The sequence below is a fragment of the Pristiophorus japonicus genome, chromosome 11, assembly GCF_044704955.1.
Source record: "Pristiophorus japonicus isolate sPriJap1 chromosome 11, sPriJap1.hap1, whole genome shotgun sequence".
Lineage (NCBI taxonomy): Eukaryota > Metazoa > Chordata > Chondrichthyes > Pristiophoridae > Pristiophorus > Pristiophorus japonicus.
The window spans coordinates 99,051,360-99,069,933 of NC_091987.1; the positions used below are offsets into that span (position 1 = coordinate 99,051,360).

The following is an 18,574-nucleotide window of genomic DNA, read 5'->3' on the forward strand; positions in this document are numbered from 1 at the left end:
AGGAGTAGGCCATTCGGCCCTTCTAGCCTGCACCGCCATTCAATGAGTTCATGGCTGAACATGCAACTTCAATACCCCATTCCTGCTTTCTCACCATACCCCTTGATCCCCTTAGTAGTAAGGACGACATCTAACTCTTTTTTGAATATATTTAGTGAATTGGCCTCAACAACTTTCTGTGGTAGAGAATTCCACAGGTTCACCCTCTGGGTGAAGAAGTTCCTCCTCATCTCAGTCCTAAATGGCTTACCCCTTTTCCTTGGACTGTGACCCCTGGTTCTGGACTTCCCCAACATTGGGAACCTTCTTCCTGCATCTAACCCATCAGAATTTTAAACGTTTCTATGAGGTCCCCTCTCATTCTTCTGAACCTGGAGGAGGTTCTCAGTCGGCTTAATCGTTTGGGGCTCAGTTTAAAATGCTCGAAGTGCGGTTTCCTGGTGCCTGAAGTGGAGTTCCTGGGGAGAAGAATCGCGGCGGACAGCATCAGGCCCACTGATTTGAAGATGGAGGCAATTGGGAATGCACCGAGCCCACAGAACATGACGGAGCTGCAGTCGTTTCTAGGACTCCTGAACTACTTTGGTAACTTCTTACCGGGTCTCAGCACACTGCGAGAACCACTGCACACTTTATTGCATAAAGGAGACAAATGGGTATGGGATAAAAGCCAAGAAAATGCCTTTGTAAAAGCGAGAAAACTGTTATGCTCAAACAAATTGCTTGTGTTGTACGATCCATGTAAGCGTTTGGTTCTAGCATGTGATGCATCGTCATACAGTGTCGAGTGTGTATTGCAACAAGCTAATGAATTTGGGAAATTGCAACCGGTTGCTTATGCATCCAGAAGTCTGTCCAAGGCTGAGAGGGCCTACAGCATGATTGAAAAAGAAGCGTTAGCGTGTGTTTATCGGATAAAGAAAATACATCAATATCTGTTTGGGCTCAAATTTGAATTGGAAACCGACCACAAGCCACTGAAAGTAAGGCGATAAATACGAATGCATCAGCCCACATCCAGAGATGGGCACTCACATTTTTTTTTTTTTTTTTTTGAAATTCGTAGCCAATCGTTCCAATTCTTTGTCAAATCACAAACGCCAGAGGTCACCTTGCACACGCCAAGGATCACTCTGCGCCAATGCTCTTAGCCAAAAGGCCTAGAGCCACTGCACCGTTCCTGGAAGTACTGCAATACCAGGTTCGTGCCATGGAGGTGGATGGGTCAGGTCCCCCACACACCTCCGTGGAGGTGGATGGGTCAAGCCACCCCACCCACCTCCTGTTTCCAAAAAAGCAAGCATATACCTTCCTGATCCAGGGAGAACCACTCGGAGGTCATGGTGGCTACTCCCCTGTCAGGTCAGTTACGCATGATCTTAGCCAAAAGGCCGAGAAGCGATGGACTCACATTGTCCGCATTCAACTACGCCATCCGCCACAGGCCAGGCACAGAAAACTGTGCTGCTGCTCTCAATAGGCTGCCATTGCCCACCACCAGGGTGGAAATGGCACAGCCAGCAGATTTAGTTATGGTAATAGAAGCATTCGAGAGTGAGCAATCACCCGTTACCGCCCGACAGATTTGAACCTGGACGAGCCAGGACCCCTTATTGTCCTTAGTAAAAAACTGTGTGTTTCACGGGAGCTGATCCAGTGTCCCGTTAGAAATGCAGGAAGAAATAAAGCCGTACCAGCGGCGCAAAGATGAAATGTCTATACAGGCAGACTGCCTTCTGTGGTGTAATCGGATAGTGGTACAAAAAAAGGGCAGGGACACTTTCATTAGTGATCTCCACAGTAACCACCCAGGCATTGTAATGATGAAAGTGATAGCCAGATCTCACGTGTGGTGGCCCGGTATCGATGCAGACTTAGAGTCCTGCATGCACAAATGTAACACCTGTTCACAGTTAAGCAATGCACCCAGGGAGGCGCCACTAAGTTTATGGTCTTGGCCCTCCAAACCGTGGTCTAGGTCCATGTTGACTATGCAGGCCCATTCTTGGGAAAAATGTTCCTTGTGGTTGGAGATGCATACTCCAAATGGATTGAATGTGAGATAATGTCGGCAAGCACGTCCGCTGCCACCACTGAAAGCCTGCGGGCCATGTTTGCCATGCACGGCCTGCCTGATGTCCTTGTGAGTGACAACGGGCCGTGTTTCACCAGTGCCGAATTCAAAGAGTTCATGACCCGCAATGGGATCAAACATGTCACATCTGCCCTGTTCAAACCAGCATCCAATGGTCAGGCAGAGAGAGCAGTGCAAACAATCAAGCAGAGCTTGAAGAGGGTAACTGAAGGCTCACTGCAGATTCGCCTATTCCAAGTTCTGCTTAGTTACCGCATGAGATCCCACTCATTCACTGGGATTCCACCCGCTGAACTGCTCATGAAAAGGGCACTTAAGGTAAGGCTCTTGTTAGTCTACCCTGATCTACATGAACAGGTAGAGAGCAGGCGGCTTCAACAAAGTACATATCATGATGATGATGATGATCATCATCATCATAGTCAGTCCCTCGGAATCGAAGAAGACTTGCTTCCACTCTTAGCATGAGTTCTTAGGTGGCTGGAGGAAGTGCATCCGAGAGGGCGCTGAGCACCTCAAGCCTCAATGCCGAGAGCATGCAGAAATCAAATGCAGGCACCAGAAAGAGCATGCGGCAAACCAGTCCCACCCACCCCTTCCCTCAATGACTATCTGTCCCACCTGTGACAGAGTTTGTGGCTCTCGTATTAGACTGTTCAGCCACCAAAGAACTCACTTCAGGAGTGGAAGCAAGTCTTCCTCGATTCCGAGTCCTATGATGAGTGTTAATGCAATGCCAATCAACCTCTCTGACCCAGAAAGGGAACAATTTAAACTGTTTGGTTTCATTCCTGCATGCAGTAAATTTTTATTTAAAATAAAATATAATTTTAAAGTTTTGAATTTTTTTTCTAACTTTTCTTTTCTGTCTCTTTTATCTCGCTCTCTTAATCCTATCTTTCTTTCCCTCTATTTATTTTTCTTTCTGTACATGATATGTGTCTAATTCAGCTTAATTCCCTTACCGCCGTTCCTCGGTTTCTTTCACAATCCTTAAATTTCATTGGTTAAGGAGCGAGATTGTTGGATCCGCCATTCCCGAAGGTCCCAGATGGCCCGTTGCCCTCGCCAGGCCATTAGCAGCTCGCACCCCCAGCAAGTTATGGCGCTAATTATATTCGAACTGAAGGAAAATGTTGAACTAACGGCACGCAGTGTGAGAAGCTCTGCTCCAATAAGATTTGGCCCATTATGTTGTGTAATAGATACTGTCACTGCAAAACAATTAGAATCATTCAAGATTTATTTTCACATATCGTTATAGCAGCAGATAACAAACTGTTACTTTATGAAGCTAACATTTGTATTTTGTAATATTTACAGACTTTTTGTTATGCCCATTGCCAAATTCTGTCCTCTATAACATGCTAGAGTTACTTCAGTACCATCATTGATAACCCTCGGTTTCAACACCATTACTGGAAGTGAAAGGGACCTGGTAATTCGATGACTCTGCCCCCAATTTACAGATGTAAACAGACGCAAAAGCCTCCAATACGGCTGGCAGTTTGTGGACGTATTCTGAGCCGGAAGTGCGGCGTCCACCATATCAGTACAGGGATCAAAAGAGGACCAGAGGTCCCTAAAGGGACTGCTGACAGCCGCCACCAAAGGGGTAAGTTTTGTAAAATATAAATGTGGAGTCAGGAGGAGCAAGGTATCTGCACCTAGTTCCACTACAGCTCTGAAAAACATTGCTGGCTCCTGCTCGGCCCCCTCCCTATCGGCCTCCTCCCTCTCCCGATCGCTGTCCACCTCCCCTCTCTCAGTTGCTGCCCTCCTCCATCTCCTGGTTACTTTCTCCCTCTCTCGGTCACACCCCACCTCTCCCAGTTAACCCATTCTCTCCTGATTGCTTCCTTCTCCCTCTCCTACCTGATGGCTACTATCAACGGCACTGCAGGACAGAATTGCAATCCGCTCTTTACGAGGGAGCTGTCTGGGGACTACTGGCAGGTCTCCAGCCTGAGGCCCAATATTGGGCCTTGGGCTCGGGACCCAATATTGGGTGGGCCTTGGGCCCGAGACCCAATATCGGGAGGGCCTTGGGCCTGAGGCCCAACATCGGATGGGCCTTCGGCCCGAGACCCACTATCGGGTAGGCCTTGGGCCCGAGACCCAATATCGGTTGGGCCTTGGGCCTGAGGTCCACTATCGGGTGGGCCTTGGGCCCGAGACCCAATATCGGGTGGGCCTTGGGCCTACCCATTCCAGTGCAGCGGTTGCCTACCACGTCCTGTTCTCCCCGACAGGCTGGCGCGAACCAACCTCTGGCCAGGATGTTTGCTGCACAACTCAATCGCTGCAAGGTCAATTGGAAATCAATACTACCTCTGAATTGAAAAATAATTAACTTGAAAGGAAAGAGACTGCAATGAAATATCTATGAACAATGCAGGTCTGACTAATGAACCTACCATAATGAGCGTCTTTTTTCTGTTAGTCTAATGAACAGTCAAAAGCGGCCCTTGCCTAACCTCATTCTAAATTATGATGAGATACTATAGTCTCTATATTTATCTCTTCCTCGAAAAAATAAGGGAAATCTGAATGTAGATTTCTTTGAACAGGTGCAGGTGGCACAAAAGTATTTTGATTAGACTTAGTGTGTTCTGAAATGAATGCTATGCAAATATCAAGACAAAGCAACATGTATTCTCTATTAAAATGCCTGTTTTATTTATCTGTGCATGGAGTTCAGTTTAGCAGTTGAATCTACAAAATGCTCATTGATTAACTGAATGTGCAGCATGTTTCCTGATGCATTGCACAAGTATTTCCCTTGGAGTTTTGCATTGCCAGATAACATTTGGCTACAGTAGATTAACACACGAAAAACTGTCACCAGCCACCATCTCTGGCCATAACTTCAGGTTGCCGTTTCTTCTATTCGTTTTAAATTTCCATTTTTTTCAAGCGTAGGCACAGACAGCATGGTTGTATGATTGACAGCACCACAGCTAGCTTCTGCTGGTTAATGTACTGATCTCGTACTTGGCTAATAGCCTTACAGTACACTGCAGAGTACACTGATGATACATGATAAAACTTTCCTGTGTTACTTGATCTCAAGCTACACTCTCTGAGTTTACCCAGTAACTCATATTGTGAGTAACAATCAGACAAACCCCCTCCTTATCACCATTACACCTACTGTTATTGGGAAACTCCCTGCCCATACAATCACATCTAGTTTACAGACTCTCTTGTTTTAACACAAAGGGGGAGAAATTCGACATGTTAGCGCTCCCTGTTAACACCTGCTGGGGGTGCTAATGAGGTGCTCAGACAGTAGTGCCACGGTGGGGCGAATCCTGCGCCGCACGCCAAATTCGCCGGCCCCATAGCAGCGGTGATAACATTTGGCGTATCGGCACCTCTCATAGAAACAAAGAAACATAGAAAATAGGTGCAGGAGTAGGCCATTTGGCCCTTCAAGCCTGCACCACCATTCCATAAGATCATGGCTGATCATCCACCTCAGTACCCCTTTCCTGCTTTCTCTCCATACTCCTTGATCCCTTTAGACGTAAGGGCCATATCTAACTCCCTCTTGAATATATCCAATGAACTGGCATCAACAATTCTCTGCAGTCGGGAATTTCACAGGATAACAACTCTCTGAGTCAAGAAGTTTCTCCTCATCTCAGTCCTAAATGGCTTATCCCTTATCCTTAGACTCTGTCCCCTGGTTCTGGACTTCCCCAACATCGGCAACATTCTTCCTGCATCTAACCTGTCCAGTACTGCCAGAATTTTATATGTTTCTATGAGATCCCCTCTCATCCTTCTAAACTCCAGTGAATAAAGGCCCAGTCGATCCAGGGTCTCTCCTCATATGTCAGTCCAGCCATCCCAGTAATCAGTCTGGTGAACCTTCGCTGCACTCCCTCAATAGCAAGAACATCCTTCCCCAGATTAGGAGATCAAAACTGAACACAATATTCCACGTGAGGCCTCACCAAGGCCCTGTACAACTGCAGTAAGACCTCCCTGCTCCTATAATCAAATCTCCTAGCTATGAAGGCCAGCATACCATTTGTCTTCTTCACCACCTGCTGTACCTGCATGCCCACTTTCAATGACTGATGTACCATGACACCGAGGACTCGTTGCACCTCCCCTTTTACTAGTCTGTCACCATTCAGATAATAATCTGCCTTCCTGTTTTTGCCCCCAAAGTGGATAACCTCACATTTATCCACATTATACTGCATCTGACATGCATTTGTCCATTCACCTAACCTCTCCAAGTCACTCTGCAATCTCTTAGCACCCTCCTCACACCTCACACCACTACCCAGCTTAGTGCCATCTGCAAACTTGGAAATATTACACTCAATTCCTTCATCAAAATCATTGATGTATATTGTAAATAGTTGGGGTCCCATCACTGAGCACTGCGGCACCCCACTAGTCACTGCCTGCCATTCTGAAAAGGACCCATTTATCCAGACTCTCTGCTTCCTGTCTGCCAACCAGTTCTCTATCCACGTCAATACATTACTCCCAGTACCATGTGCTTTAATTTTGCACACCAATCTCTTGTGTGGAACCTTGTCACAAGCCTTTTGAAAGTCCAAATACATCACATCCATTGGTTCTCCCTTGTCCAGTCTACCAGTTACATCCTCAAAAAATTCCAGAAGATTTGTCAAGCATGATTTCCCTTTCATAAATCTATGTTGACTTGGACCGATCCTTTCACTGCTTTCCAAATGCGCTGTTATTTCATCTTTAATAATTGATTCCAAAATTTTCCCCACTACTGATGTCAGGCTAACCGGTCGATAATTACCCATTTTCTCTCTCCCTCCTTTTTAAAAAAGTGGTGTTACATTAGCTACCCTCCAGTCCATAGGAACTGATCCAGAGTCGATAGACTGTTGGGAAATGATCACCAATGCATCCACTATTTCTAGGGCCACTTCCCTAAGTACTCAGGGATGCAGACCATCAGGCCCCGGGGATTTATTGGCCTTCAATCCCATCAATTTCCCTAACACAATTTCCCGCTTAATAAGGATATCCTTCAGTTCCTCCTTCTCACTCGACCTTCGGTCCCCTAGTACTTCCGGAAGGTTATTTGTGTCTTCCTTCGTGAAGACAGAACTAAAGTATTTGTTCAATTGGTCTGCCATTTCTTTGTTCCCCAGTATAAATTCACCTGAATCTGACTGCAAGGGACCTATGTTTGTCTTCACTAATCTTTTTCTCTTCACATATCTATAGAAGCTTTTGCAGTCAGTTTTTATGTTCCCGGCAAGCTTCCACTCATACTCTATTTTCCCCCTCCTAATTAAACCCTTTGTCCTCCTCTGCTGAATTCTAAATTTCTCCCAGTCCTCAGGTTTGCTGCTTTTTCTGGCCAATTTATATGCCTCTTCCTTGAATTTAACACTATCCTTAATTTCCCTTGTTAGCCATGGTTGAGCCACCTTCCCCATTTTATTTTTACTCCAGAAAGGGATGTACAATTGTTGATGTTCATCCATGTGATCTTTAAATGTTTGCCATTGCCTTTCTACCGTCAACCCTTTAAGTATAATTTGCCAGTCTATTCTAGCTAATTCACGTCTCATACCGTCAAAGTTACCTTTCCTTAAGTTCAGGATCCTAGTCTCTGAATTAACTGTGTCACTCTCCATCTTAGTAAAGAATTCTACCATATTATGGTCACTCTTCCCCAAGGGGCATCACACAACAAGATTGCTAATTAGTCCTTTCTCATTGCACATCACCCAGTCTAGGATGGCCAGCCCTCTAGTTGGTTCCTTGACATATTGGTCCAGAAAACCATCCCTAATACACTCCAGGAAGTCCTCCTCCACCGTATTGCTACCAGTTTGGTTAGCCCCATCTATACGTAGATTAAAGTCACCCATGACAACTGCTGTACCTTTATTGCACGCATCCCTAATTTCTTGTTTGATGTTGTCCCCAACCTCACTACTACTGTTTGGTGGTCTGTACACAACTCCCACTAGCTTTTTCTGCCCTTTGGTATTCCGCAGCTCCACCCATACAGATCCACATCATACAAGTTAATGTCCTTCCTTACTAGTGCATTAATTTCCTCACCGTGCAGCTCATGACATCAGTGAGCATGCAACGCTCGCTGGGCACTTGATTTGCAAACATCAGTAGCACCACCGCCCCCCGCCACCCCCACCGCCTTACCGCCTCGCGCCAGGGAGCGGAGACATGAACCAGCCAGCTGGTGGCTGGCGGGGTGCTATTTAAAGGGATGCATCCCACCTGTCACAGAATCATGGAGATATACAGCACGGAAGACGGCCATTTCAGCCCATTGTGTCTGCGCCGGCCGAATCCCACTTTCCAGCTCTTGGTCCGTAGCCCTGTAGGTTACGGCACTTTAAGTGCACATCCAAGTAGATTTCTGCCTCTACCACCCTTTAAGGAAATGAGTTCCAGACCCCCAACACCCTCTGGATGAAGACATTTCCCCTCATATCTCTTCAAAACTTCCCCCCAATTACTTTAAATCTATACCCCCTGGTTGTTGACCCCTCTTCCAAGGGAAACAAGTCCTTTTTATCCACTCTATCCAGGCCCCTCATAATTGTATACACCTCAATCTGGTCTCCCCTCAGCCTCCGCTGTTCAAAAAAAAAAACAGACCCAGCATCTCCAATCTTTCCTCATAGCCAAAATTCTCCAATCCAGACAACAATCTTGTAAATCTCCTCTGCACCCTGTAAAGTCCTTACTCTACAGTATGAAACCACACGAGGCACATTCTGGGGACAAGGTCACTCTGTGACCTTAACTCTTTATTCACAGGACTCCAAAGACGATGACCTTGCGTGGGACCTCGCTTTATATACCTGGGAGATCAGGTAAGGAGTGTCTGCCACAAGTTCACCCCTTGTGGTCAAGGTGTGCATCTAGGTTGAGTGTATACAGTAATACAGTGGTGTTACATTGCGGTTACATACATGACATCACCTTCCCCCCTCACCCCAAAGTCTTATTGCGATCATAGGTTTAGTCTTTCACATGGTCTACGCTCCCTCGTGGAGCGCCGCAGTTGGGGCTCTGGTTGTTGGACACTGACGTAAGTGTCTGTCACCTGTGGTGATTCCGGCCTGTCCGGGCTGACCGCAGGGACTGTGCATTCTTCTGATTGCTCTTGTTGCTCGTTCACTGGCGGTGTTGTGAGCTCCATCTCATGGTCTTCTTCAGGTTCCTCCGTGTCGATGCTGAACTTTTTTTTTTACTTGGTCCAGATGCGTACGGCATATCAGACCATTGTCGAGTTTTACCACGATGACCTTATTCCCCTCTTTGTCAATTACAGTGCCCTCAAGCCATTTGGGCCCCATGGCATGATTGAGGACGAATACAGGATAATTTATTTCTATGCATCTCCCCCTCGATTTACGGTCATGGTACTCATTTTGTGACTTGCGCTTGCCCTCAACTATGTCGGTCAGGACTGGGTGAATGAGGGACAACTGAGTTTTGAGTGTCCGTTTCATTAGTAGCTCTGCGGGCGGAACCCCTGTGAGTGAGTGCGGTTGGGATCTATAGGCCAGCAGGAGACGCGATAGCCGGCATTGTAGGGAGGGTCCTTGAATCCTGAACATACCTTGCTTAATGATTTCGACCGCACATTCTGCCTGGCCATTGGAGGCCGGCTTGAACGGTGCAGTCCTGACGTGGTTGATGCCATTGCCCGACATTAACTCTCGGAATTCGTAGCTTGTGAAACATGGGCCATTATCACTAACCAGGATGTCCGGCAAGCCATGGGTTGCAAAGATCGCACGTAGGCTTTCCACGGTGGTGGATGACATGCATGAATTCAGAATGATGCACTCAATCCATTTCGAGTACGCATCTACCACAAGAAGGAACATCTTTCCCATGAACGGGCCCGCGTAGTCAACATGAATGCGTGACCATGGCCTGGTGGGCCAGGGCCACGGGCTGAGCGGGGCCTCCCTGGAGGCATTACCCAGCTGGGCACACGTCGTGCACCTGCGAACACAGGTCTGAATCAATTCCAGGCCACCAAACGTGTGACCAGGCAATGGCCTTCATCAGCACAATGCCTGGGTGCTCGCTGTGGAGTTCCCTGATGAATGCCTCCCTGCCCTTCTTGGGCATAACTATCCGGCTGCCCCATAGTAGGCAGTCAGCTTGGATGAAGAGCTCATCCATCCATCTGTGGAACGGTCTGACCTCCTCAGGGCATGCTCCGTGTGCAGGCGCCCAATCCCCAATCAGGACACATTTCTTAATCAGGGATAGGAGGGGATCTCTGTTTGTACAGATTTTGATCTGGCGAGCTGTGATCGGGGAGACTGCGCTGTCAAAGGCATTGACAGCCATGACTTCCAGTGCGCTTTGCTCTGCTGCCCCCTCAGTGGTGGCCACCGGAAGCCTGCTGAGCGCATCAGCGCAATTTTCAGTGCCGGGCCGGTGCCGGATGGAGTAGTCATAAGCAGCCAGCGTGAGAGCCCATCGCTGTATGAGAGCATTTGCGTTGGCATTGATAGACTTGCTGTCTGACAACAGTGATGTTAATGGCTTGTGCTCCATCTCTAATTCAAACTTCCTACCAAAGAGGTACTGATGCATTTTTTTTACACCATATACACATGCAAGCGCTTCCTTCTCGACCATCCTATATCCCCGTTCTGCTTGAGAGAGCGACCTGGAGGCATAAGCCACAGGTTGTAGTTGACCCTCAACATTGCCCTGCTGCAACACGCACCCAACCCCGTAGGACGATACATCACATATCAGAACCAATTTTTTACAGGGGTCGTACAGAGTCAACAACTTGTTTGAACAAAGTAGGTTTCACGCCCGATCAAAAGCCCGTTCCTGACAGTCTCCCCAAAACCAATCGCAACCCTTATGCAGGAGCATGTGTAGCAGCTCCAACAACGTGCTCAAGTTTGGCAGAAAGTTCCCGAAATCGTTCAACAGTTCCAGGAATGAATGCAGCTCCAATGTGTTGCAGGGCTCGGGTGCTCATCGAATCGCCTCTGTTTTGGATTCGGTGGGCCGAATTCCATCTGCAGCAACCCTCCTGCCCAGAAACTCAACCTCAGGGGCTAAGAACACACATTTAGACTTCTTGAGTCGCAGGCCTACCCGGTCTAGTCGGCATAGCATCTCCTCCAGGTTGTGGAGGTGTTCCTCGGTGTCTCGACCCATGATGAGGATGTCGTCCTGGAATACAATTGTTCCAGGAATGGATTTAAGCAGGCTTTCCATGTTATGTTGAAAAATCGCGGCCGCTGATCGAATGCCAAACGGGCACCTGTCATAAACGGACAGTCCCTTGTGCGTGGTGATGGTGGTCAGTAGTTTAGAGTCGTCGGCCAGTTCCTGGGTCATATAGGCTGAATGAGGTCCAACTTGGTGAACAGCTTACCGTCTGGCAGCATGACGAAGAGGTCCTCCACTCTCGGGAGTGGGTATTGATCTTGTAGGGACACCCGATTGATGGTGGCCTTGTAGTCGCCAGAGATCCTGACAGAGCCATCCGCTTTTAGGACGGGAACGATGGGGCTCGCCCAGTCGCTGAATTCAACAGACGAGATGATGCCCTCTCTCAACAGCCGGTCCAATTCGCTCTCGATCTTTTCCCGCATCACATACAGCACCGCTCTGGCTTTGTGGTGCACTGGCCTGGTGTCCGGGGTGATGTATATCACTACTTTAGTGCCTTTGAAAGTCCCGACACCAGGTTGGAATAGTGAATCGAATTGTTGCAGGACTTGTGAGCACGAACTTCGTTCCACAGATGACATTGCATGAACATCCCCCCATTTCCAGTTCATCTCAGCTAACCAGCTCCTCCCCAACAGTGCGGGACCATTGCCCGGGACAATCCAGAGCGGCAGCCGATTCACTAACCCATTGTGTGTGACAGCCAACATTGCACTGCCTAGCACCGGAATGATTTATTTAGTGTAAGTCCGTAATTGTGTCTCAATATGTGGTAATTTGGGTCTACTGGCTTTAAGTGGCCATAGCTTCTCAAATTGCTGAACGCTCATGAGTGACTGGCTGGCCCCAGTGTCCAGCTCCATACGTACTGGAATACTGTTTAATAAAACCCTCATCATCATTGGTGGAGTTTTGGTGTATGAACTGTGAATATTCGCCACATGGACCCGCTGAACCTCGACGTTCATCGATTTGCCCCAAAAGTCATCCTGCCTCAAAGAATCCTCTTCTGGTCCACCCGCCTCATATATTAGTCTGGTTGCAGATTTCCTGCACATTCGAGCTCAGTGGCCACTGAGATTGCAGTTCCTGCAGACAAACTGTTGAAATCTGCAAGATCTAGCTGAGTGTTTTCCCCCACACCTCCAGCATGAGTTAAAGTTTCCATTGTTGGGAACAAAGGAACTATGGCCAGGCATTCCGCGCTGACTGTCCCTTTGACACCCTATTAGTGGGTGTCAATGGCCCCATCCCAGGCCGCATTGTCCACTGTGATGGCATGAATGTCCGTTCAGCCTGTCATTGTCTCTGTTGAAGTCCTACTCTGGGGTCTATTGCTGCCTGGGGAGTGTCAGACTGCCCCTGCCTGCCTGCAGGGCTCTGAGTCGCATTGATGATGTTGACTCCCTGATCCATTGCCGCGTTAGAGGCAGAATTGCACGCGTATATTATTTTCATCTCTTCCTCCCCCGCCATGAAAGTTTGAGCCATCAACGCCGCCGCTTCCAAGGTCAAATCCTTGGTCTCAATTCATTTGCGGAAAATTCCCGCATGACCGATGCCCTCGATAAAGAAGTCCCTGAGCATCTCCCCCCTGCAGGCGTCTGTGAACTTACCAAGGCTGGCCAAACGCCGGAAGTCCGCTACGAAGTCCGGTATGCTCTGTCCTTCACGACGTCGGTGGGTGTAGAATCTGTGTCGGGCCATATGTATGCTACTCGCTGGTTTGAGGTGCTCCCCGATCAATTTGCTAAGTTCTTCAAAGGTTTTGTCCGCCGGCTTTTCGGTTACTAGTAAGTCCTTCATGAGCGCGTAAGTCTTTGGTCCGCAGCTGGTCTAAAGATGAGCCCTTCGCTTGTCGGCCGCTGCATCCCCCAGCCATTCTTTCATAACGAAGCTTTGCTGAAGCCTCTCGACAAAATCGTCCCAGTCTTCCTCAACACAGTACCATTCCTCTGTGATACCGGTGGCCATTCTCGTGGGTCGTGAATTCCCATTTCTCATCGCCAATGTAAAGTCCTTACTCTACAGTATGAAACCACACGAGGCACATTCTGGGGACAAGGTCACTCTGTGACCTTAACTCTTTATTCACAGGACTCCAAAGACGATGACCCTGCATGGGACCTCCCTTTTTATACCTGTGTGATCAGGTAAGGAGTGTCTCCCACAAGTTCACCACTTGTGGTCAAGGTGTGCATCTAGGTTGAGTGTATACAGTAATAGTGGTGTTACATTGTGGTTACATACATGACACACCCTTTCCAGTGCAGTCACATCTTTCCTGTAATGTGGTGACCAGAACTGCACACAGTACTCCAACTGCGGTCTAACCAGTGTTTTATACAGTTCAAGCATAACATCCTTGCTTTTGTATTCGATACCTTGACTAATAAAGGCAAATATTCCATATGCCTTCTTAACCACCTTATCTACCTGGCCTGCTACCTTCAGGGATCTGACAAGGGATTTCTGTTCCAAAGGTCAGTTATGAATGGCAGAGAGCGCAGGATGTATCTGCAGCCAAATAAAGGCTGCTTAGTCCTCGGAGTGTTGCGGGCAATCAAAGGAATTTGCATTTTATCCCACAGCGTTTCGCCGCTCTGCACTCCCCAAATTATTGGGGGCTGATGAGCAGACTCCAGTGACCCTCCCCTTTAATGGCTGCAAGGCGCCTTCGCCAATGCTCACTCCCGATTACATAATCGTTATCGCTTGGAGCCGAACGCCACTCACCTACGCCGTTCTTTGAGCACTGAGACTGAATTTAGCGGGCAGCGAGATTCATCAGTGCCTGGTGCTAAACTTCCAACTTCTCAAAAGTTAATGCCCGAATCGGGGCGATACCGAATCTCTAGCCCAAAGTTTATTAACTATTTGTTGTAAGCAACTGGAGACCTCACAGTCGCTTCTTTCCCCTCTGACTATTCCCGCAGCTATCTTGTTAAAAATTTATTTATTCACGAGGTGTCAATGTCATCGGCAAGGCCAGCATTTATTGTCCATCCCTAATTGGTGGTGAGCTGTTTCCTTGAATACAACTGAGCAGCTTGTTTCAGAGGGCAGTTAAGAATCAACCACAATGCTGCAAGTCTGGAGTCACATCTAGGCCAGCAGATTTCCTTCCCTAAAGGACATTCGATGAGTTTTTAACAACAATCCAGTAGTTACATGGTTACCATTATGGATACTAGCTTCCAGAATTATTTAATTTAAGTTCCTAGGTTGCTGTGGTGGGATTGGAATTTATGTCTCCAGATCATTAGCCCAGGCTCTGGATTACCAATCTAGTAACATCACACTATGCTACCGTGCCCTTGTTACTCTTCAGGTCAGATCTTCCTGTACACAATCTCACCATCTCAGCTTCTGCCTGCTGCATGATCTTTCCCTGGCGAGGTCCCATTCCATCAGCTCCAGTAGGTATTGGCCTTCAGTCAAGTGATGCATGCGTCTTGCCCATTGCAGTCCTCACTTCCTGTTGCAGTATGCAAGGTACTCCTCATTACTTCAGCTTTGCTTGCTCCCTCCTCACAACTGACAACCAACACCTTCCCTTCATACTTCATTGAAGGATGCAAAATGACCTCTGTCTTTGCACCCTCGCATGGGGAGAGCACACTTACTACATATTGAAGCTGGAATAAACCGAGTTGCACATGATGTACTCGGAGACATGCAAGGAGAACTGTTCACCAGCGTCCCACCGACAGCGCAATTTAAAAAAAGACTTGCATTTATATAGCGCCTTTTGCGACTTCAATTCATCCCAAAGCGCTTTGCAGCCAATGAAGTACTTTTGAAGTGAAGTCACTGATGTAAAGTAGGAAATGCAGCATCAATTTAGCACACAGCAAGATCCCATAAACAGCAATGTGATAATGACCTGATAGTCTGTTTTAGTAATGTTAGTTGAGAGATAAATATTGACCAGGACACAGGGAGAACTCGCCTGTTTTTCTTCGAAATAGTGGGATCTTTTATGTCCACCTGGATGGGCCTCGGTTTAACATCTCGTCCGTAAAACAGCACCTCCGACAGTGCAGCACTCCCACCGCTGACACCGTATAGTGATTGAAAACGGCTGACAACATCGTCGGCTCTTTTCAATTGCTGAATCGTGAATGGTGGTTAAACAGGCCGCTGGACTTTGCACCCGCTGCTTTTTGACTCCAAGCAATGGTTCATTCCCTTGTGAGATCACCTTTCCAGGTGATTACTGACGGAGGACGGCATTTGTTCCTTTAGCTACCAGGAGACGCAACTCGGCTACTCCATGCCAACGGAAAGAAATTGTTTCATCCCTTGTATCAGGGCTCCAAACTCAGATTAAATCAGAGACCATCCCCTGCAACCTATTTATGAGCACAAGTTATTACTTGTTTATGCTTTTGGCACCAGGTGATGCCTCAAGTTGGCGATGTGACCAAAAATCTAAAATCTATGATCTGCTCAATTTTGACAATTCCAAACATGAGCCCAATAAAACTCCAACAAAGGTCTCAGAATGTCTAAACCGGTCAGTGAGTTTCCCAGTTTGGTATTGAGTCAGGGTCTGAATCCTAGACTGCAAGGAATTAGCTACACTCAGCCTGGCAGCAATACTGAACTAACGATTGACCTTCATGCCTTGGACTTAGAAGCCACAAAATCAACCATTACTATTCAATAAATCATGCTGGAAAATACATGTTTGTGAGCATCAAGTGAAGGTGAGATCAGGTTTGACTGTGACATCCCTCACTGTCAAATCACTCACTGCATTCAACGTCAAGCATCACACATGGAAGAATTATCATTTGGATAAGGTAGTGAAAGGGGTTGCAGCATTTACTGAACCATGTCACAGTATAAAGTGATTGTAACTGATCTTAATTATGAGACTTCAGTGATTTAGTGATTTGGTTTGCCAATGAACTGTGGTTCAGAGTGCTAAGACGTGTGGCCCTGATTCCCTATTTCTCTGCACTTCTCCAATTCTGGCCTCGTGCTCATCACTGATTTTAATCACTTCACCTTTGGGCGGCCGTGCCTTCAGCTGCCTCAGTTTTAAGCTGTGGAATTGCCTCGCTAAACCTCTCTGTCTCTCTATCTCTCTCTCCTCCTTTAAGATGCTCCTTAAAACCTACCTCTTTGACCAAGCATTTGACTATCTGTCCTAATATCTCCTTATGTGGCTCGGTGTCAAATTTTGTTTGATAACGCTCCTGTGAAGTGCTTTGGGACGTTTTACTCTGTTAAAGAAAGTAAGACTTGGAGCTATATAGCGCCTTTCACAACCACCAGACATCTCAAAGCACTTTACAGCCAATAAAGTACTTTTGAAATGTAGTCACTGTTGTAATGTAGGAAACATTAAAAAAGGTGCAATATAAATGCAAGTTATTGTTGTATGGAAAGTTCCGATGTCAACAATTGCGGCAGCTGTAGAGGAATGGGATACTCAGGCCCAATCTGTGCGAAACCAAAGTGGTGACTTGACTGTCTCGCTCGCACACATCTCCTGATAAGCAAAGGAAAAGTGGCATTGGCTGAAGGTCTGGCAGCCAGTCAGTCAACCTATTCCACCAGTACAAATAATAGCCTATTCCACCATTTGCATAACGGCATGAAATAAAGAATAAATGGAAAACCATTTTATATGATACAAGTTGTGAGAACATTGTTGACGAACATACTATACAATTCTACAAGGAAAATTCCAATAAAAATTAAATGAAAATAACATAAGCTCAGAGAGCTGGTTGGTGTCAAAGTAATTTTTGCATTACTGATAAAGCATTTGCATTCATTTCAGTCGTTTGTACTTGCCTATCTTGGGCTGATGCAAATCAAAAGAAGAAAATGAATAAAGAATATTTTTTTTCTCTCTGCAAACAGAATGCAAATGCTGCAGAAACAGAAAGTCATCTCATCACAGGCCAGAGAACATTAAAATAACACTCGATTTTTTTTTTAAATGGAGGTTTCATGTTTGCGTACTCTGAAAACGGGAATTGAAGTAGAAAGATGGGCTTGATACCGAAACCAGCACAAAGGGCAAAAGTGCAGAAGAGGGGTGAAAGCACTTCATGGTGATTTCATTATACACAGCGAAAAGCAAAAACTCAGTGAAATTCTATCCATCCCACAAGAATGAACACCACTGAGTGGCTAGGTAAATAGAGCTAATGATCTCACTCTTCAGTTTTCACATTTCCTCTTATGTTTGCAGCCAATCCATTCCCTCCTTTTTTATTACGCTGAGATTAAGAGATGCTTCCAAAATTCCAAAACGTTGCAAATGTTAAAATTGGACCTATATTCCATTGATGAGTATTGGGTTGAAATGTGATTGTGGAGCTATCCAATGTGCGATTCGACATTCAGAGTAAGTTAGATGAGAGCGGATAGTGATACTGCATTAAACATAGGAGTTATTGATCATTCATAACCTTCCTGAACGGCTAACCTACAAAAAAAAAGCCATCTACTCGAGTGCCACTGATGAGACCGCAGACGCTAAATGCTTCGTAAATACTCTCTGAGGTGGACTGACCGAGCAGTGCAGGGCTAATAAAAGCGGCATCTTCTGACTTATGAACAATTAGTGTAAAGGGGAGAAAAAAAACACATCAGCAATCCCCTTGATTCTATGAGAATAAGACGCTGCAATGAAAATAGCAACTGTGTATACTTCATACATTGGAACAGACACGTTTGTCATGTCATAGAAAAAATTACGACACAGAAGGAGGGCATTCGGCCCATTGTGTCCGTGCCAATCGAAAAAGAGCTATCCAGTCTAATCCCACCTTCCAGCACTAGGTCAGTAGCCCTGTAGGTCACGGCTCTTTAATTGCACATCCAAGTACTTTTTAACTGTGATGAGGATTTCTGCCACCCTTTCAGGCAGTGAATTCCAGACTCCTACCACCCTCTGGCTGAAGAAATGTTTCCTCATCCCCCCTCTAATCCTTCTACCAACTACTTTAAATTTATGCCCCCTGGTTATTGAGCCCTCTGCTAAGGGAAATAGATTCTTCCTATCCACTTTATCTAGGCCCCACATTATTTTATACACCTCAATTAAATCTCCCCTCAGCCTCTTCTGTTCCAAGGAAAACAACCCCAGCCTATCCAATGTCCAATGTCCTGTGGGTATGTTTGCTAATTGCCCTTTTCCTCAATCTTCTATCGTTTTGTGATGAAATCAGTTGAAGTAGAGTTGGATCAAATGAGGCTGGAGATTGCTGTGGGCTAAGGTGTGCGAGAGGAGCCGGAAAGACG

The 18,574-nt window shown here is 46.6% G+C and overlaps 1 pseudogene; it reads right to left on the reverse strand.

Moving 5' to 3' along the window:
* Positions 1-1,164: 1,164 nt before the first annotated feature.
* On the reverse strand, positions 1,165-1,403 carry LOC139276541 (U2 spliceosomal RNA; annotated as a pseudogene).
* Positions 1,404-18,574: the final 17,171 nt, after the last annotated feature.